General features: G+C 44.3%; 1 protein-coding gene across 1 annotated transcript in view; it reads right to left on the bottom strand.

The window, feature by feature from the left end:
• LOC109891532 (plexin-A2) overlaps positions 1–13117 on the bottom strand; it is a 61481-nt gene extending 48364 nt beyond the window's left edge. Inside the window, exon 1 of the mRNA XM_031825070.1 lies at positions 12742–13117. The gene's annotated coding sequence lies outside the window, so the exon portion shown is untranslated. The remainder of the gene's footprint in view (positions 1–12741) is intronic.
• Positions 13118–21862: the final 8745 nt, after the last annotated feature.

Genomic DNA, 21862 nt, shown 5'->3' on the forward strand with positions numbered 1-21862 from the left:
GGGAGGCAAAGGCAAAAAAAGGCCATGGTGGCAAAGTAAATACAATATAGCAAGTAAAACACTGGAATGGTAGATTTGCAGTGGAAGAATGTGCAAGGTAGAGATAGAAATAATGGGGTGCAAAGGAGCTAAATAAATAAATACAGTAGGGGGAGAGGTAGTTGTTTGGGCTAAATTATAGATGGGCTATGTACAGGTGCAGTAATCTGTGAGCTGCTCTGACAGCTGGTGCTTAAAGCTAGTGAGGGAGATAAGTGTTTCCAGTTTCAGAGATTTTTGTAGTTCGTTCCAATCATTGGCAGCAGAGAACTGGAAGGAGAGGCGGCCAAAGGAAGAATTGGTTTTGGGGGTGACCAGAGAGATATACCTGCTGCAGAGCGTGCTACAGGTGGGGGCTGCTATGGTGACCAGCGAGCTGAGATAAGGGTGACTTTACCTAGCAGGGTCTTGTAGATGACCTGGAACCAGTGGGTTTGGCGAATAGTATGAAGCGAGGGCCAGCCAACGAGAGCGTACAGGTCGCAGTGGTGGGTAGTATATTGGGCTTTGGTGACAAAACGGATGGCACTGTGATAGACTGCATCCAATTTATTGAGTAGGGTATTGGAGGCTATTTTGTACAATGACATCACCGAAGTCGAGGATCGGTAGGATTGTCAGTTTTACAAGGGTATGTTTGGCAGCATGAGTGAAGGATGCTTTATGCGAAATAGGAAGCCAATTCTAGATTTAACTTTGGATTGGAGATGTTTGATGTGAGTCTGGAAGGAGAGTTTACAGTCTAACCAGACACTGAGAATATGTGGACAACTACAAATACCATCTAACCAGACACCTAGGTATTTGTAGTTGTCCAGATATTCTAAGTCAGAACCGTCCAGAGTAGTGATTTTGGACGGGCGGGCAGATGCAGGCAGCTATCGGTTGAAGAGCATGCATTTAGTTTTACTTGTATTTAAGAGCAATTGGAGGCCACGGAAGGAGAGTTGTATGGCATTGAAGCTCGTCTGGAGTGTTGTTAACAGTGTCCAAAGAATGGCCAGAAATATACAGAATGGTGTCGTCTGCGTAGAGGTAGATCAGAGACTCACCAGCAGCAAGAGTGACATCATTGATGTATACAGAGAGGAGAGTCGGTCCAAGAATTGAACCCTGTGGCACCCCCATAGAGACTGCCAGAGGCCCGGACAACAGGCCCTCCGATTTGACACACTGAACTCTATCAGAGAAGTAGTTGGTGAACCAGGCGAGGCAATCATTTGAGAAACCAAGGCTATCAAGTCTGCCGATGAGGATGTGGTGATTGACAGAGTCAAAAGCCTTGGCCAGGTCAATGAATACGGCTGCACAGTATTGTTTCTTATCGATGGCGGTTAAGATATCGTTTAGGACCTTGAGCGTGGCTGAGGTGCACCCATAACCAGCTCTGAAACCAGATTGCATAGCGGAGAAGGTATGGTGGGATTCGAAATGGTCGGTAATCTGTTTGTTGACTTGGCTTTCGAAGACCTTAGAAAGGCAGGGTAGGATAGATATCGGTCTGTAGCAGTTTGGGTCAAGAGTGTCCCACCCTTTGAAGAGGGGGATGACCGCAGCTGCTTTCCAATCATTGGGAATCTCAGACGGCATGAAGGAGAGGTTAAACAGGCTAGTAATAGGGGTTGCAACAATTTCGGCAGATCATTTTTAGAAAGAAAAGGTCCAGATTATCTAGCCCAGCTGATTTGTAGGTGTCCAGATTTTGCAGCTCTTTCAGAACATCAGCTGACTGGACTTGGGAGAAGGAGAAATGGGGAAGGGTTGTGTGAGTTGCTGTGGGTTGGTGCAGTGCTGTTGACCGGTGTAGGGTGCCAGGTGGAAAGCATGACCAGCCGTAGAAAAATGCTTATTGAAATTCTCAATTATAGTGGATTTATCGGTGGTAACATTGTTTCCTATCCTCAGTGCAGTGGGCAGCTGGGAGGAGGTGTTCTTATTCTCCATGGACTTTACAGTGTCCCAGAACTTTTTTGAGTTTGTGTTGCAGGAAGCAAATTTCTGCTTGAAAAAGCTAGCCTTGGCTTTTCTAACTGCCTGTATATATCTAGCTTCCCTGAAAAGTTGCATATCACGGGGGCTGTTCGATACTAATGCAGAACGCCATAGGATGTTTTTGTGTTGGTTAAGGTCAGAACCAAGGGCGATATCTGTTCCTGGTTCTAAATTTCTTGAATGAGGCATGCTTATTTAAGATGGTGAGGAAGGCTTTTTTTTTTAAATAACCAGGCATCCTCTACTGACGGGATGAGATCAATATCCTTCCAGGATACCCCGGCCAGGTCAATTAGAAAGGCCTGCTCGCTGAAGTGTTTCAGGGAGCGTTTGACAGTGATGAGTGGAGGTTGTTTGACCGCTGACTCATTACAGATGCAGGCAATGAGGCAGTGATCGCTGAGATCTTGCTTGAAAACAGCAGAGGTGTATTTAGAGGGCAAGTTGGTTAGGATGATATCTATGAGGGTGCCCGTGTTTATGGCTTTGGGGTGGTACCTGGTAGGTTCATTGATAATTTGTGTGAGATTGAGGGCATCAAGCTTAGATTATAGGATGGCTGGGGTGTTAAGCATGTTCCAGTTTAGGTCGCCTAGCAGCACGAGCTCTGAAGATAGATGGGGGGCAATCAGTTCACATAAGGTTTCCAGAGCCTAGCTGGCGGCAGAGGGTAGTCTATAGCAGGCGGCAACGGTGAGAGACTTGTTTTTAGAGAGGTGGATTTTTAAAAGTAGAAGTTCAAATTGTTTGAGTACAGACCTGGATAGTAGGACAGAACTCTGCAGGCTATATTTGCAGTAGACTGCAACACCGCCCCCTTTGGCCGTTCTATCTTGTCGGAAAATGTTATAGTTAGGGATGGAAATTTCAGAATTTTTGGTGGTCTTCCTAAGCCAGGATTCATACATGGCTAGAACATCCGGGTTGGCAGAGTGTGCTAAAGCAGTGAATAAAACAAACTTAGGGAGGAGGCTTCTAATGTTAACATGCATGAAACCAAGGCTATTACGGTTACAGAAGTCACCAAAAGAGAGCGCCTGGGGAATAGGAGTGGAGCTAGGCACTGCAGGGCCTGGATTCACCTCTACATCACCAGAGGAACAGAGGAGGAGTAGGATAAGGGTACGGCTAAAAGCTATGAGAATTGGTCATTTAGAACGTCCGGAACAGAGAGTAAAAAGACGTTTCTGGGGGCGATAAAATAGCTATAATGTACACTATAATGTACAGTATAATGTACAGACAAAGGTATGATATGATGTGAATACAGTGGAGGTAAACCTAGGTATTGAGTGATGATGAGAGAGATATTGTCTCTAGAAACATAATTGAAACCAGGTGATGTCCTCGCATGTGTGGGTGGTGGAACTGAAAGGTTGGATAAGGTATAATGAGCAGGGCTAGAGGCTCTACAGTGAAATAAGCCAATAAACACTAACCATAACAACAATGGACAAGGCATATTGACATTAAGGAGAGGCATGCTTAGTCGAGTGATCATAAGGGTCCAGTGAGTAGTGAGGTTGGTTGGGGTCACGGCGATTCAGACAGCTAGCCGGGCCATCGGTAGCAAGCTAGCATAGGATGGAGGTCTGTTATTAGCCACCTTGTGCGTTTCCGTCGGTAGATTAGTGGGGTTCCTTGTGGTAGAGGGGATCAATCCAATTGGTAAAATAGATATAGTTATAGTGACCCAAGAAATATAGTCCGATTGACCTATTCAGATAGCAGCCGATAAGACAGCTAACGATTAGCGGGCTGCAGATGGGCGTTCAGGTAACATCGCAACGGAGGGGCCAGTTGGATAACTCCATCGGGCAGATAACGTCGGTAGGCCAGTCGTGAAGGCCCGGGGGGCTCCGCATCAGCAGTAAAACGGGTCTGGATAGGTGATTGTAGCCCAGAAGTGGCTGATGGAACTCTTCAGCTGGCTAGCTCCAGAATAATTTATATTTGCTCCGGGATTTAGGGTTTCCAATAGTCACACGGATAGCAGCTAGCTGCGAGATCCAGGAGTAAATGTCCAGAGCTTGCGGTTGAAATCCGGGGATATGGAGAGAAAAATAGTTCCGATATGTTCTGGTCTGAGTCGCGTTGTACAAAACATGCGATAGCTTTTCGAGCTAAAGGATAGCTGATGACCACAAACCGTGTTTAGCTGAATACGAACGTTAGCCAGTAAACTGGCTAGCTTCTGGCTAGCTTCTGGTTAGCTTCTGACTAGCTTCTGGTTAGCTTCTGGCTAGCTTCTGGTTAGCTTCTGGCTAGCTTCAGGCTAGCTTCTGGTTAGCTTCTGGCTAGCTTCTGGCTAGCTTCTATTGTGGATTTCAGATTTGAGGTAAATAATACCTTTTTTTAAATTGGTGAGGCGGGTTGCAGGAGATTGTTTTGAAGTTGAGTTTTTAGAAAATAAAATATCTAAAAGATATGCGAAGAAAGATAAATAGGTAAATATATATATACACGGGACACGACAAGACGAGAACAAAGGACGTGTGACTGCTATGCCATCTTGGTATACATGTGGTAATATAATAACATACTGTATTCAGTTGGTCTTTGTAGTGAAGGGCCCAGAGTGAGTCTCTGGGCCCTTCTACAGGATTCACACACAGGTGTGAGTCGTAGCTCTGTTTTATGATGGCTTCAGGGCAATCTGGTTTGTCTCTATGCAGCATTTAATTGTTGTACATGCAGAGAGTGAATTCCATTAACAGGTTCCGCAAGCAAATGGATTGTCACTAATCATTTTTATCCCCCCAGGAGTACACCCCATTTCAAACTCTATATTAAGCTCCCAGTTTACAATATCATGGAAGACCACCTTGAGTTGCTGTGTTCAGTGGTTTGGGAAATCCAATATTTTATTCTAAACAATTCCAATCCAAAATCATATGACAAACTTCAGTGTTATGAACCTCAACATAATTTGCTTTAAGATGTTAGTTGCGCCTCAAGTGTTGTGCCTGTGTCTGTGCAAAATGATAGGTAATCCCTCAATTTTAGTTCCGCAATACAGAGACCTACAGAGGTTAATTCAGTGTTGTGAAGTTCAAGTTAAACATAACAAGGTGGGCGAGAAGCAGGAAGTAACAGCAGCCCATCTATTTATTTTCTTCTCGATTCAGTCTCGTCTGAGGCGTGCAGTAATGCTGCTCTGTTTACCCTAGATTGTAGAGACAGCATCTTGCTGGCTGCAGCCCTCCCTGCTGAATACACTGCCTCGTCAGTCAGATACGCTCCTGCCAACCCCAGCCTCAGCCCCAGACGTGACTCATTCACACAAACTCATAGAAGAACATGCTCAGGCCTCTGGCTACGGTGGCGGTGGCGGGCACCAATCTGAGTCAAAATTTCGTGCCACCATTTTTCTTTTGACCTTAAGAACCCCACTGAGATCCACAGGGCTGTGCCTATGTTTCCAGCATGCATTGGGGTGACATTCTGGCATAAACTCTGCAGTGTCTTATTATGTGTGATTCATTGGAGGGTAACCGTCTGTAACCATACATAAACATGAACTAAAATTATCACAGAAATATGTATCCTTCTCCCCCTTTATGCACTTCATGCACAGTGCTTATTGTACTTTATGGCTCAGTGGGGCCCAATGCGTTCCATTTGCAGCAGCCTTTGAGGCTCCTGCTGGTCACAGGCTGATAACATGTGAGAAGATTGGAATCAGACAGACTGACACCATCTTTCAGGCTGCAGGACAGACACAATGTTCTCGCACTGAGTCAACAATAGCGTTGTGTTATTACATCAGATGTGATGAAAATGTTGTGTCTTGTGGCCTAGTCTGATCAGGCTGGACAAAACTGAGTAATAACACAGGTTGGAGGCACAGGGACAGGAGTGTACAGATATAGGATCTTCATTGGACCAATATTTGCAGCAACAGGATTTGAACAGGTTTAGGCCTTGATGTTGCTTGATCGATGGTTAGGATATTAGCTGGTCAAAGGTAGGCTACATGAAAAGTACAATACTGTTAATATAACGGGTGTTAGTGTGGGTTTTCAGTGAATTTATGTAAATCACGAAACTCCCCTGCATATTTTAGCAACAAGGACAAACAAAAGAGTGATCAAATTAACATCTGTATGTGATCTGGTCATATCAAACCTGCACTGCCTCCAGAGAATTGCTCAACATCAATGTTCCCCACTTCTAGGCTTTAGGGTGGAATATCAGGGGCGTTGCAAAAACTTTACAAAGCCATATACCCATAAAGATATCTTCATTCCTTCTAGGGCTTGTCAATGCATTCTGTTCGGTATATTGTCATGTGCCACACTTCTAGGTTAGTCACAATGGGACACTGCAAAAATGTCTCGCACTCAAAATGGCACTCATTTAATCATTGGCTAAATCACAAAACCTGATGGGATACCTTTGTCGTGGGGTCTGCCACAAATCCATGTGGATGAGTCATGGGGGGAGGGGAGAATTGTACACGTCACACATGAATGAACTGGGAGGGCGCCAGCCCCAACAGAACTTGACTTCCAAATGAATAAATGAAAGCAATTAGTAGATCTGTTTACAATGATGCGGAGACAAAAGTAGGTCATACGTGGTGGAGATGGGGGGGGGGAGCGAGCCAGAGCCGGAGGCTGACACTGGTACCTACAGTGATGGGAAGAGGAATTAGGACATGAAAATGCCGTCTTTGTTAACGATGACTTTTAAACGAATGTCAGATTTAATCACATGGGACCTGTGGGGTTTATGGTAAAATAAATGTTTTGTGATCACTCCTCCGTGTCTTATTTGTGTTCTCATTGGAGGGCCAGGCCCGGGGCTATGGATTCTGCTTTTATTGGTCTTCTTACAAACCCACATTCAGCTCTAAAATGGCTATAATGACATATGGATGTTCATTTAAACCACTCAATACTGTGATTATTGGATAGGCATACAAGCAGTGAATTCTACCATTTAGTGACCATATCCCTCTTCAAATAAATTCAAGCTATTCATAATTTTATTTGATAGCATAGTTTGTTGGATTGTTTGTTATACATAATATTATTTTTATATAAATTGTGTTGTTCAGTGAACAATTCTCAGATTGCTAGCTTTAGAGACCAAGCATTAAGAATGATGGCAGGGTAGCAGAGGACGTTTATGGGGAACCATAAAACAGCACTCTGTCAATCTAGAATGGTATACTCATAAAAAACCACAGGGTGGTGAACCAAGGTTGTGGAAAGGAATCTCTTCAAGCATATTGCCAAAACACAATCAGTGACCTCTTGACAATGCATGGCATTATGCACAGCGATAAAATAGACATTTCTGCAACACTGCAGAATTCTGGGTCCGCATGGAAATATAGAGCATCCCAATATTGCCATAGTCAGATTCGTTCATAAATGAACTTCCCTGGGCTCTGTCTTCCATACCTTTCACTGTAGATCTCTACTGGCTCATTGTGACTTGAAACAGGCTTTTGAATCAGGGAGTGCTCATGTTGTATGTACTGTATGATGACAATCAAAGGGGAAAGTCAAAGTGACCTGTGCAGCCCAAGTGCAACACCAGGTCTTCTATAATTCAGCATTCAGTGAAAGACAGAGACCCACTATGTTCTGCTGTAGCCAGAGCACGTCTGTACGCTGCTACGGCACGCCCATTGGTAGTGACTAGAAACAGAACAATGGGAAGAGTAAAGCTACTAGTGCACTGTTGGAATAACAGCTGATGGGAATGTGGAATAAGGCCAGTGAAATACAAGCTCTCTTCTCCAGTGTGATTGGGACAGGGACAAGGAACAACTATAGAGTTCTGTTTGGAAGTGTTCCCTCAGCTAGATACTCAGACAGTTTTGCGCTGGTACAATATGACAGTCCGTTTCTGCCATGAGTTAATTTTTTGGTATTGCTTACAACATCCTACAGTTATTGTAACTGCCCCTGTAGATCAGGTATGACTGTATAGTTCGCTATACTGTGTAAGGTTTGTTGGCATCAATCATTCAGGATAGAAAAGTGAAAGCAGTGCAGATGTTGCTCTCTCAACTGATAGACAGTAGACTTCCATATACAAAGTAGGCTTCGGGGTACAGAGTACAGCATATGAGGAGGAAATAACATACACAATAGAACAAAACACATGAAGCACATATTCACACATGCACACACACCCTTATATGGACATGCACACAAAGCCAATAATAACTGATTCAGACCAAGGCTGTATGTTTCCTCAATTTCCCTCAACTGGCCCATATGGCTGTGTAGAGAGGAGGATGCCAATGATGGAGGTAGCTGGCACGAATAATTACGATCAAAGATTTACAGAGCATCTGCTACCTTCACTGCTGACAAAAATCGCTGGAAGCCCAGAGAGAAACACAGCAAACAGGGAAGAGGAGGAGAGACAATTCATGCTGTCTGCTATTCACAACTTCCTCTCTGGAGTCTCCGGGTGCACCGGCAGCACCCATTCCAGATTTAATCCTAAGTGTAAATAAGGCCAAGGAGGTGGCTCACACACAGAGCTATGCAAATACAAGCATCAGCCTAGCTTCTTCCCATGGTCTGGAGGGTCCGTCCTGCCCTTACCCTGATGCCTGATTCAAGGGCATGGTACAGGGAATAAAAGCATAGAGACTGACTTTGCTGCACAAATCATGTTCCCCTATACAGTATGCAGAATTGCTTCCTCCTCACATTACATGTCTGACACTGTCAAGTTCCCTCCTAGAGTCCTGTATATCTCTTTATCTCTGCTCTTATCTCTTAGTTCTCAACCCTGCTCATCTATTCAATGTCCTGTCATTGGTCTCGTTCTCTCACTAATTCATCAGTGTGTCTCACTTAATATCTAAAAGGCTCACCCATTTACACTGGCACAATGCCATCACAAAGTGCCAGAGATTACAAATCAACATGGAAGTAGCCTGTAGTAGATCATCCAATACAATAGCACTGTGACAGCAGCATTTACATTGACAATAGTGATAACAATCTGTAGGCATTGTGCCATATTGCAAGATAGCAATCCCTGCATGCAGTGTACTGCCAAAGGAACCATATGGCAGGTGAGCTCCCTGTTTCCCTCCACCTGTATCTCTCCTCCCACACTCTCCACTACTTTGAATAGAAATGTACAGTCGTTTTACCTCAATGTTGGCTCAGGCTCTAAATAAACAGGTGCTTGAGGGGGGACTGATGAGGTAAGAAAAGAGGGAGCACAACAGCTACAGGAAATGTTTGTTCATTTGGGGGATTTTATTTATCTTTCTTACTCTCATACTCTATCTCCCTGCCTTTCTTTGTGACGCTCCCTCTTTCACATATGCTCTTCTCCTCAGGCTGTAGCATCTAAGAAGTTGTGTTTAATCAGTGTCTCCGTGGGCAACGGGGGAGTTTCCAGCTCTGGGTAGTGAGCTGCTGTGCAGTCACACACCGTGTAATTGTCTTACATACACTAATTTGCCTGACTTACTACTGCAACTAGAGTACAGGGCATTGCCGCTGACCCACATTGCTCCTGATGATGTTTTGAGGAACACCTATGTGAGAATGCTGTTCATTGACTACAGCTCAGCGTTCAACACCATAGTACCATCAAAGCTCATCACCAAGCTAAGGATCCTGGGACTAAACACCTCCCTCTGTAACTGGATCCTGGACTTCCTGACAGGCCGCCCCCAGGTGGTGAGGGTAGGTAGCAACACATCTGCCACGCTGATCCTCAACACTGGAGCTCCCCAGGGGTCCCCTCCTGCTCAGTCCCCTCCTGTACTCCCTGTTCACCCACGACTGCATGGCCAGGCACGACTCCAACACCATCATTAAGTTTACTGATGACACAACAGTGGTAGGCCTGATCACAGACAACGACGAGACAGCCTATAGGGAGGAGGTCAGAGACAACCTATCCCTCAACGTAACCAAGACTAAGGAGATGATTGTGGACTACAGGAAAAGGAGCACCGGGCACGTCCCCATTCTCATCGACGGGGCTGTAGTGGGGCAGGTTGAGAGCTTCAAATTCCTTGGTGTCCACATCAACAACAAACTAGATTGGTCCAAACACACCAAGACAGTTGTGAAGAGGGCACGGCAAAGCCTATTCCCCCTCAGGAAAATAAAAAGATTTGGCATGGGTCCTGAGATCCTCAAAAGGTTCTACAGCTGCAACATCGAGAGCATCCTGACCGGTTGTATCACTGCCTGGTACGGCAATTGCTCGGCCTCCGACCGCAAGGCACTTCAGAGGGTAGTGCGTATGGCCCAGTACATCACTGGGGTAAAGCTGCCTGCCATCCAGGACCTCAACACCAGGCGGTGTCAGAGGAAGGCCCTAATAATTGTCAAAGACCCCAGCCACCCCAGTCATAGACTGTTCTCTCTACTACCGCATGGCAAGCGGTACCAGAGTGCCAAGTCTAGGACCAAAATGCTTCTCAACAGTGTTTTCCCCCAAGCCATAAGACTCCTGAACAGGTAACTATTTGCATTGTGTGCCTCCCCCCCAACCCCTCTTTTATGCTGCTGCTACTCTCTGTTTATCTTATATGCATGGTCACTTTAACTATACATTCATGTACATACTACCTAAATTGGCCCGACCAACCAGTGCTCCCGCACATTGGCTAACCGGGCTATCTGCATTGTGTCCCACCACCCGCCAACCCCTCTTTTTACGCTTCTGCTACTTTCTGTTCATCATATATGCATAGTCACTTTAACGATCCCTACATGTACATACTACCTCAATAAGCCTAACTAACAGGTGTCTGTATGTAGCCTTGCTACTCTTTTTTCAAATGTATTTTTACTGTTGTTTTATTTCTTTACTTACCTACATCACACACTCACACACACACACACACACACACACATACACACATACACACCTTTTTTTTCGCACCATTGATTATAGTCTGTAAGTAAGCATTTCACTGTAAGGTGTATTCGGCGCACGTGACAAATCAACTTTGATTTGATTTGATCACACAACAACCATTGTTATATAGTGTCAACATTAGATCAGGCTACCACGCCACGCTAAATATATCTCATATGTGAGTGAACTGTATTCTTTTATCTATAACAATCTTTGTTTAAATCAATAATCCTTTCCAAAGGGGGATCATGATACCTCGGTAAAGAACACACACAAGGCAGTGCTGCAACATTCAATCTAAAGATATGAAGGGAACTCATGACTGATGAAAGGCAATGAAAACGAGAGTCCATGACAGATGTTACATATTATCTAATCAGTAGATTACAGAAAGTCTCATTAAATCAATACATTACACAAAGTCTCATTTAATCAATACATTACAGAAAGTTGTGCTGCAACAAAAATAGCACTCTGTTTGCCATTGGCACTTGCAAATAAATATATAGAGAAATACAGTAATGGAAGCAATTCTGAGTCACCTCCAAAGGAAAATGCAATCTCATTATATTACAGTGTAGCAATAAAAAAATGAACAAAAATAAAGACCCATTTAAATTCTAAATTTAGCAAGCAACTGATAAAGTAGCGGCCTGGCATTAGTGAGCAAACAGAGAGAGGCCAATCTCCCTCTCTGTGAGAAGCTTTATAGCTCTGGTGGGACCATCTGAATAAATCCAGTCCAACTGGCCAGTGAGATAAGCAGGAACACAGAGAGCCCTGGGTCCATCTGGTTTGCTTGACTGGGAGAGTCTAAAAGGCACCAAATCCAATACCTCTCCCAAATACACACACAGAACAAAGATGAGATGAGCTTGGTAAACATCATTGTGGAAGTTTGCACTGCAGCTGCATCTACTCTGGCTGTTTAGGCTCCAACTCTTCTCCGCTTTGCACTTTGTCTCCATCAACCCAATAGATTCTACTCTCACTCCTGTGCCAAGGCTGGCTATGTGTACTGAAGCTCCAGTAAACTACATACAACTACAGATAATGGCCAAACAACTCTCAACAGGATTAGATAACTCTCTCCACAGCTGGTTTGGTGGTACCTGATGCATTTATCTCTATGAGGATGCACATTTTGATGTATGCCCATTGAGGATGATGATGATGATGATGATGATGATTATGAGAATTGTATTTATTTTTATTTAACCTTTATTTAACTAGGCAAGTCAGTTAAGAACAAATTCATATTTACAATGACGTCTCATGAAAGGATATTTAGGTTGTGTGTGCTGCTGCTGCCTAAACCCAGAATCCCTGACAGTTGGCAATCAAGTAAAGTGCCTGCCTCAAAAACCCATTTCCCACAGAGGTCTAATCTTGGTGTTCTCATGATCATACCAGATGATACCTCTATAGAGAAATATGTCCATGATTGTGCAGTACCACTAAAGAGCGTCGCCATAGAGAATGTATCAGAATCTGAGCTATTTCAGATAGATACTTTATATCCATATAAATAAGTCATGAAGCATATGCGTGCTGCATGCGTTATGTGCCCATCAGCTGCTCACTGTCTGGGAAAACGAGATGATATCACAGTAGACTATAACTCAATTCAATATGACTTCTACGGTATTGTTACAATTGGAATAGCCTACATCCTGAAATAATATACCGGTATGCAAATACATTTCGAACAATAAGAATGTACCGGTAGCTCATTTATTTTGGACGCCCGCTTGTCATTTCAATGCGCCCTGGTCGCGTAAAGTAACCCAACTTTGCAATTTCGTCCTCATGGGTTGCAATTGTCAATCTTAGTATGGTACTCACCTTGAGCAGTAGAAAGTCTCAGTCATGATGTGTCTAGTGTGTTGAATGAATAAAGGATCTGCTGGATTCAGTGTCCTTCCTTTGGGGTTGGAAAATGTCCCACAATGGCACAGTCAGCGGTGATGCGCGCAATGTCCATATACTGAGAAAAAAACGTTCAGGATGCGACAATTTTGATTCTCATGTATCACGCTGAAACAGTTCTCTCATTTGATCAATGGACATTTAGACTACGTGTTTTCTAAACTCGCAACCCCAATTACACATTTCAAAAGACTCTTCACGTTTCCATTCGGTGTTTGAATGCCGGTGGTAGGCTTCAAGACAGGACTCTCATCAGTTTACTTTCATCTCACGTACAGTGTGTGCGGATTAAACCAAACCTCCTCGCGTCATCCTTTCACGAGGGCTCAGTGCAATATTTTTTCGTAGACTGAGCGTTGGCTTCATCGACAAGTCTGTCCACATGACCGAGTCATCTGATGCTCTCACATTCACATACTGTGCTCAGTTGTATTGCGTGTTTTACTACATGCGTATAGTGACAAAAGCTAGAAAGACTTAAATTACAGTATCATCCAATACATGTCATATTTCTTTGTTCCTTGTTCTCAAGTGTGTCTATCGAGGATAAACTGGAGGGGAGTGGTGTGTGAATTATTTTAATATCAGAGCCAGTTCGAATATATACATGTTTTTACTGCATTCTCTATATGGCGATGTAAATGTCACATTTCCCTTTAAAACACTGACATCTGTAGGTTCATTGCTGCAACCACACTTGTTCAATGAACTCTTTCGCCTTGCTTCTAATCAGACTAGTAGAGAGCATCCAGAATATCTCTTTTGAAAGTGTACATAAACTACCCTCAGAGGCAATTTTGTGAATAAGATAACATTTCTTGTGGAGTTATTCTGCTATAGACACAGCCTGGGAGAGGACATAACCAAACAATATTAACCAAATACAGAATAAGGTCACATTTTGAGGTAAAAATCAACCAAGGTTTAATTAACAAACAGGCAGTGGGTGCCATTGTATACACTTCAAAGTAAAACCCAGAGTGTCTTGACACCAGAGAACTGCTTACATTGCTGGAAAGCTCAGAATGCCGTTCGGACAGTTTTCCTTGAGGCAGTAGCAGAGACTGTCAGTCGGCCAGCTGTCTGGCCCTCATTACCCAGCGGTTGACGATAGAGATGTCAGGCCCTCCTGGTGATGCTGAGCGGCCCCTAGGTGCTGAGCGGCCCCTAAGTGCTGAGCGGCCCCTAGGTGGCCAGTGGGCTGGCTGGGCTCCCCCACAGCAGTACAGATGGCAGGTACTCCCCCACTGGCCCACTCCAGGTGAACTAGCCAAGAGCCCCAATTACACAGAGAAAAACAGACAGACAGAGCACTCTAAAAACACAAAGGTTTCAGAACAGGAAGGAGCTGAACATATAACGAGTTATTCAGTACAAAGCTGGTTGGTAGAGTAACAAGAGAGTGAATGTAGGGAATAGAGAGAATAATAATAATCAAATTCAACCGCATCAATTGTGTACTGTCTGCCTATTTAAAATAACGTGAATATGAGCTGGACAGGACTGGTACGTGAGTTATTTTAGTCATTGTGTCTGAATATTCCATTGTTGTATTAAAAACCCATCATGGTGATGTGAGAGGTCTTTGAATTCAAAGGGGAAAAACATGGACAACAAGAAGTACATCTTACATTTTCATCATGGTTTGTAAATTCAGTTGCCCAGCAAAGTGATCATGTTGGTCATTAATACTGTTATTATGTGTCTGCCATACAAAGCATTGTTCAGATGTCTTTGCTTATGACCCCATTCACGTGTAGTGCCCGAATAGAACAGCTAGATGCAATCTACTGCGTGGAAATATATTATCATAAAAGAGAAAAGCGACAGGGGTACAATGGAATTGTATTGAACTGACTGGCTGCTCAATCAAGCTGTCATAACAGATGGATAATAACAAGAAAAACCTGAGCTGTTAAAATGAACAAGACTAAGAGGACTGCTAAACCAACACACTGAATTCGTTTCATACTTTGTTCACTTCACATCCATCATTTTAGGATTATAACAAGACATTTATAAAAATGATACTTGAATCTTGGAAAACTGGAAAACAGCTGGAAAACAATTATCTGTGGTCACTCAAACGTGCTGAGACTTACTTGAAAAGTAATCTACTTTAATAAACTTGATAACCTAATGAAATGCATGTACCAAGCAGGAAGCTGTACTGTACTGCCATGTTTGAAAATATTTGTACTGCGGTCATTGTGAAGGCAATTACAGGTAACTGCCAAAATAAAGGAAACACCAAGTGTCTTAATAGGGCATGGGCCACCACGAGCCACCAGAACAGCTTCAATGTACCTTGGCATAGATTCTACAAGTGTCTGGAACGTTATTGGAGGGATGCGAAACCATTCTTCTATGGGAAATTACGTCCCTTGGGGTTTTGTTGATGGTGGTGGAAAACGCTGTTTAGGGCATCACTCCAGAATATCCCGTAAGTGTTCAATTTGGTTGAGATCTGGCGACTGAGACACACACACACACACTTTTAAACCCCCTATGCTACTTTGAGACCTCTCTTTCAAAGTCACTGAGATCTCTTCTTGTAGCCAAAATAATGGGCAACTGTCATAAGCATGATGAGATGATAATTGCTTAATTAACTCAGGAACCACATCTCTGTGGAAGAACCTGCTTTCAATATACTTTGTATCGCTCATTTAAGTGTTTTCTTTATTTTGGCAGTTACCTGTACCTTAAGGGGACACAGCGTTTTACTGTTGGCTGCCTAGTAAATGGGCACTGTGTTTTTATTTGTTTGCATGTCACGTTCGTCGATGGAAGGATCGGACCAAGGCGCAGCGTGCGTAGAGTTCCACATTAGATTTAATAGTGAAACTAACAACAAAAACAACAACGAATATAACAAACGTGCAGTATTGCAGTACTCAAGGCAACTATACAAAAACAAGATCCCACAAACAACAGGTGGGAAAAGGCTGCCAAGATATGATCCCCAATCAGAGATAACGATAGACAGCTGCCTCTGATTGGGAATCATACCAGGAGAACATAGAAAACGAAAAACTAGAATGCCCACCCTAATCACACCCTGACCTAACCAAATAGAGAAATAAAAATGCTCTCTAAGGTCAGGGCGTGACATTGCATTATTTACACCTACATATGACATTTAAATATTCATGAAGCTGCCTTATGAACACAAAGAGCTTACCACATCAGAGAGAACCAGAACTATGGTAATAATGCACTGTATCCAGCGTATACATACATATGTCTAAACCTTTTTTTACAACAGGTGGGTCTAATCCTGAATGCTGATTGGTTAAAATGTTATAATAGCTATATACTCTGTTCCATCTGACTGCACAATCCACCGTCTCATCAGCCCAGCCAGGCAAGTTATAAACTTGATCTCCACTATAAAAAGCATCTAGACATTATCTCACATTTCTTTTAGACTAACATTTAGTTTTCAACAGCAGAGATTTGTATAAACTTTGCTGTCTGTCTCTCCAACATTTGCAACATTGTTTCGATATTCAAATTCGATCTCCAGCTGTTCCACAGTAATGAACATGTCGGGTGTCGGGACGAGACAGAAAGGCAGACAACCTTTCTCATCCAGTCAAAATCATGAATAAGCTGGCATAATTTTTATGGATATATGGATAAAAAACGGTGAATAAATTCATCAAAATAAAGTTTTTAATTAAAATATGTCAATAATTATTTGAATGGTTGGTAACCCGTTATATAAAATTGATAATGCCCTGAAAGCCGGTGTTTAGAGGATACATTTGCACGGTTTGTCGGCCCGAGACAAACCCGTGCCAATATAGCCTCCAAACATGGCTTATCGGGCATTATCATGTAAATTATGACTACTAAGAAAACTGCAGCTTGAGAATAAGACATTCTCAAGATTATTGACACTTTGTGGGAAACATACTGTACCTGCAGTAATAAGGTATTTTAGGATCCAGCATCGAATCCATCTTCATGTTACTACCCCCAAGTCACGGATTCCCCCGGTACTGCTGCTCATTCCATTCACCAGCTCCAGAGGTCTACGTCTCCGCCCTTCTAGGCGTCAATGAATTGGATTATTACCACCAACTCCGGACTGTCTTGTCTCATTATGCACACCTGGTTCCCATTCCCCCTAGTATGTGTATATATATGTGCCCTCTGTTTCCCATTGTCCTTGTTGATTTATTAGAGGTTTACACCTCGCGCTTTGTTTGAGTTACAGCCCTGTGTTATAAATATACTTGTTTGTTTTGGGATTCATCCCCGTCATGTTCATGATGTACTCTATTTTGGGTAGAGAAATTTTAAAAACTATTTTGTATTCCTGCACCTGTCTCCTATCATTATACAACGTGACAGAATAATCAACCCATCTAATGGAGACAACGGGAAAGGCCGAGCTGGTGACCATCGTAGAGACAGTCCAGCATCACAAGGACTGTCTCTCCTGACTCGGCAGTGCCATGGACAGCGTACTGGCAACCATCCTGCGTTTGGAGGTGAATGTGCAGTCCCCTCAGTCTCCAGCACCGGTTCCAGCACCAGCCCCCACACCACCACTACCTGCCTCCGTCCCATCTGAGCCGGTTTGCGGAATACCCCTGTCCCTCCCAGAGCGCTTTGACTGCACTCCAGCGAGATGCAAGGGATTCCTTCTGCAATGCGACCTGTACCTCGCTCACTATGCCAAGGCTGTCTCCGGGAGAGACAGGGTTGCCACCATCATCTCGGCACTGGACTAGGAAACAGGAGGACCCGAGATCGAGTCCTACGAGCGCTTCACCATCCTCTTCCACTCAGTGTTTGGAGGGCCGAGAGGGGGGTAAGCACCTACTCTGACTAAGCCAGGGATCTAGGACTGCCTCAGGAAATCACCCTGGAGTTTCGGACCATCGCGGCCTCCACCGAATGGAACTAGTCGGCTTTGGTCACCGTTTTCCACAGCGGACTGCGGGAGGAGGTACAGATGGAGTTAACCTGCTGGGATGACAACCTGTCACTCGACCAGCTCATCAGCATGGCGATCCGGTTGGACAACCTCCTGCGGTCCAGACGAAGACTTGCTCGGAATCCAGAGACCATGGCTAGACCTGCTACGTGGCCAGAGCCGATGGAGGTGGGTTCTGCACGTTTGCCCGAGGCAGCGTGTAGGAGAAGGAGGAATCTGGGCCTCTGCTCCTACGGTGGAGAAAATTGTCATTTCTCCCCGACCTGCCCTCTATTCACTAATAGGCGAGGAGGTGGCAAGCCAGGGAATTCTCCTGCTCCAACCCAGGGGAGGTGTCTCGCGGTGTCTGTCAAGAGCACTATGGTGGAAAGTCCGGACGACACCCCTCAAGTGGATTTACCAGAGGTACACCAGGATCTGCACCGAGTTTTCTCTAAGACCCAGGCTAAATGCCTGCCTCCTCATCGCCCCTGGGACTGTGCCATTGGCCTGCTGTCTGACGCAGCCCTCCTGAGAGGACATGTCTACCCCCTCTCCTATGTGGAGACCGAGGCCATGGAGATCTACGTACATTAGAGCCTCCAGCAGGGTTTTATCAGCCACCTCTATGTCACCAGGCTCCTCAGGCTTATTTTTTGTTAAGAAGAAAAATGGGGCACTGCACTCCTGCATTGACTATCGAAAACTGAATAAAGCCACTGTTGAGTTCAGCTATCCTTTACCCCTCATCCCAACCATCATCTAATGTTCCTTCAGTCCTCCAATCCTTTATCAACGAAGTGTTCCGGGACATGCTGGGATGGGCCTTGTGGTTTATACGACAACATTCTGCTGACCACACCCAGCATGTCTCGTTGGCCAGGTCTGTGCTGGGAAGAAGTTTACATACACCTTAAACAAATACATTTAAACTCAGTTTTTCACAATTCCTGACAGTTGGGATCACCACTTTTTTTTAAGAAAGTGAAATGTCAGAATAATAGAAGAGAGAATTATTTATTTCAGATTTGATTTCTTTCATCACATTCCCAGTGGTTCAGAAGCTTACATACACTCTATTAATATTTGGTAGCATTGCCTTTAAATTGTTTCACTTGGGTCAAAAGTTTTGGGTAGCCTTCCATAAGCTTCCCACAATAAGTTGGGTGAATGTTGGCCCATTCCTCCTGACAGAGCTGGTGTAACTGAGTCAGGTTTGTAGGCCTCCTTGCTCGCACAAGCTTTTCCAGTTCTGCCCAAAATTTTTATATGGGATTGAAGTGTGGGCTTTGTGATGGCCACTCCAATTACTTCACTTTGTTGTCCTTAAGCCCTTTTGCCACAACTTTGGAAGTATGCTTGGGGTCATTGTCCTTTTGGAAGACCCATTTGCGACCAAGCTTTAACTTCCTGACTGATGTCTTGAGATGTTGCTTCAATATATCCACATAATTTTCCCTGCCTCATGATGCCATCTATTTTGTGAAGTGCACCAGTCCCTCCTGCAGCAAAGCACACCCACAACATGATGCTGCCACCCCCGTGCTTCACGGTTGGGATGGTGTTCTTCGGCTTGCAAACCTCCCCCTTTTCCTCCGAACATAACAATGGTCACTATGGCCAAACAGTTCTATTTTGGTTTCATCAGACCAGAGGACATTTCTCCCAAAAAGTATGATCTTTGTCCCCACATGCAGTTGCAAACCGTAGTCTAGTTTTTTTAATGTCGGTTTTGGATCAGTGGCTTCTTCCTTGCTGAATGGCCTTTCAGTTTATGTCGATATAGGACTCGTTTTACTGTGGATATAGATACTTTTGTGGGCAGGTTCCTGAGATGTTACTGTCAGGACCAGTTCGGGGGAATGTGGGCGGATTATCTACCTTGGGCTGAGTACGTGCAGAATTCCCATCGCCACTTCTCCACTAACCTCACTCCTTTCCAGTGCGTGTTGGGGAATCAGCCGGCCCTGGCACATTGGCATCTGAGTCAGACCGAGGCCCCTGCGGTAGATGAGTGGTTTCGGCTAGCTGAGGAGATCTGGAACGCTGCGCACACTCATCTACAGCGGACCGTGCGTCAGCACAAGGAACAGGCTGACTGAGACCACAGTGAGGCGCCTGTTTTCGCTCCAGGTCTGGCTCTTCCCCCGGAACCTGCTCCTCCATCTGCCCTGCCGGAAGCTGAGCCCGTCGTTTGTGGGGCAGTTTAAAGTCCTGAGGATGGTTAATGAGGTGCGGGGCGGCAGGGTAGCCTAGTGGTTAGAGCGTTGGACTAGTAACCGGAAGGTTGCAAGTTCAAACCCCCGAGCTGACAAGGTACAAATCTGCCGTTCTGCCCCTGAACAGGCAGTTAACCCACTGTTCCTAGGCCGTCATTGAAAATAAGAATTTGTTCTTAACTGACTTGCCTGGTTAAATAAAGGTAAAATAAAATAAAAGGTAATGTACCGTTTGCAACTCCCTGCTGATTACTGCATTAACCCGACTTTTCATGTGTCTCTCCTCAGGCCAGTGGTGCCTGGTCCCCTCATTGAGGCTGGACATCGAGGGAGGTCCAGCTTACTCGGTCTATGAAGTCCTGGATTCGAAGCGTCGGGTGGGGCGTCTCCAGTACCTCATTGACTGGGAGGGGTACTCCCCAAAGGAGCGGTGCTGGGTTCCTGCTGTGGAAATTCTGGACACTTCGCTGACCAAGGATTTTCACCATTGGTGCCCTGACCGACACGTTGGGTACTGTCACGGATTCCCACGGTACTGCTGCTCATTCCGTTCACCAGCTCCGGAGGTCTACGTCACCGGCCTTCTAGGCGTCACTGAACCGGATCATTACCACCAACCCAGGACTGTCTTGTCGCTGTTCCCATTCCCCCTAGTATGTGTATATATGTGCCCTCTGTTCCACATTGTCCTTGTGGATTATTGTTCCATGTCCATTGGTCTTGTGAGTATCTGTGCTCTGTTGTATCGGCTTTCGTGTTACCGTGTTAGTGTGCACTTGTTATTACGGGTCTCGTCCCATGTATTGTTATTACGGGTCCCGTCCTGTGTACTTATTAGAGGTTTGCACCTCGCGCTTCATTTGGGTTACAGCCCTGTGTTATATTTATATATATACAGTATATACAAGTGTTTGTTTTGGGCTTCATGTTCATGACGTCCTCTATTTTGGGTAGAGAATGAAAACAACTATTTCTTATTCCTGCTCCTGTCTCCTATCATTATATAACAAGACACCCCATTGGCTCCAGAGGGGAAATAGAAAGAGAACCAATGATCTGTGAATGTGATATTCAAACAGCCTTCTCTACCGTCACTTGTGCATTTTCAACAGCAGAAATGTAGATTATATTTTGTGCCTAGCAAAGGAGTAAATACAGATCTGGAGGAAGGTAATGAAACAGCAGATGCATTCATTCTGTTGAAAGTGTTTCTGAATGGCTGGAGTACTGGCATCAATGTTCTCCTGCCTTCATAATCCATGTATGTTACACAAACGTTCATCATTTCAATAAATGTTGGGCAAAGCTGGCAATAAGCTAAGGTTGACTTTATACTTTAGACAATTTTCCCCCGCTTCAACCTGTCTTCTATCCTTTCATCACTATTTTATCAGATGTTTCCTTTCCCCTCCTCTCATCTGGAATAGGCTCATGATGCTGATGAGTCCTCCTGTGATCTGCTACCTGGGTCTGGAGGTCATTCCCTGGTGAACAGGTGGACTAGAACAGAGCAGCCAAGTCAGCACATCCTGCAGAGTGGTTTGTGATCAGAAGCCAAATAGTTTTGGTGACCTGCCTAATGTACATGGTTTAGTTCTGCCCATTTCATGGAATGGCCTCAGGGAAAATGTTGGAAAAGGTTTTGAATACTTTATCATGTGCTTTCAGATAATATAAACTTTGGGATAATAAAATTACCTTTTTCTGTTTGTATGTCATGAGTTAGGAAAACACTTTTAAAATGTCCTCTTCTATTATAAACTAGCAACATCCAGACCTTTTCAAATGGGACTTAAATGCAATTGACCTTCTTTCCTGGAACTCATTTGCATCTTGCTTATTGGTTAAAAGCAAATGCGTCTGCCTGGTAAATTTGCCTTTTTTTAAA

This window comes from Oncorhynchus kisutch, linkage group LG5 (genome assembly GCF_002021735.2).
Source record: "Oncorhynchus kisutch isolate 150728-3 linkage group LG5, Okis_V2, whole genome shotgun sequence".
Lineage (NCBI taxonomy): Eukaryota > Metazoa > Chordata > Actinopteri > Salmoniformes > Salmonidae > Oncorhynchus > Oncorhynchus kisutch.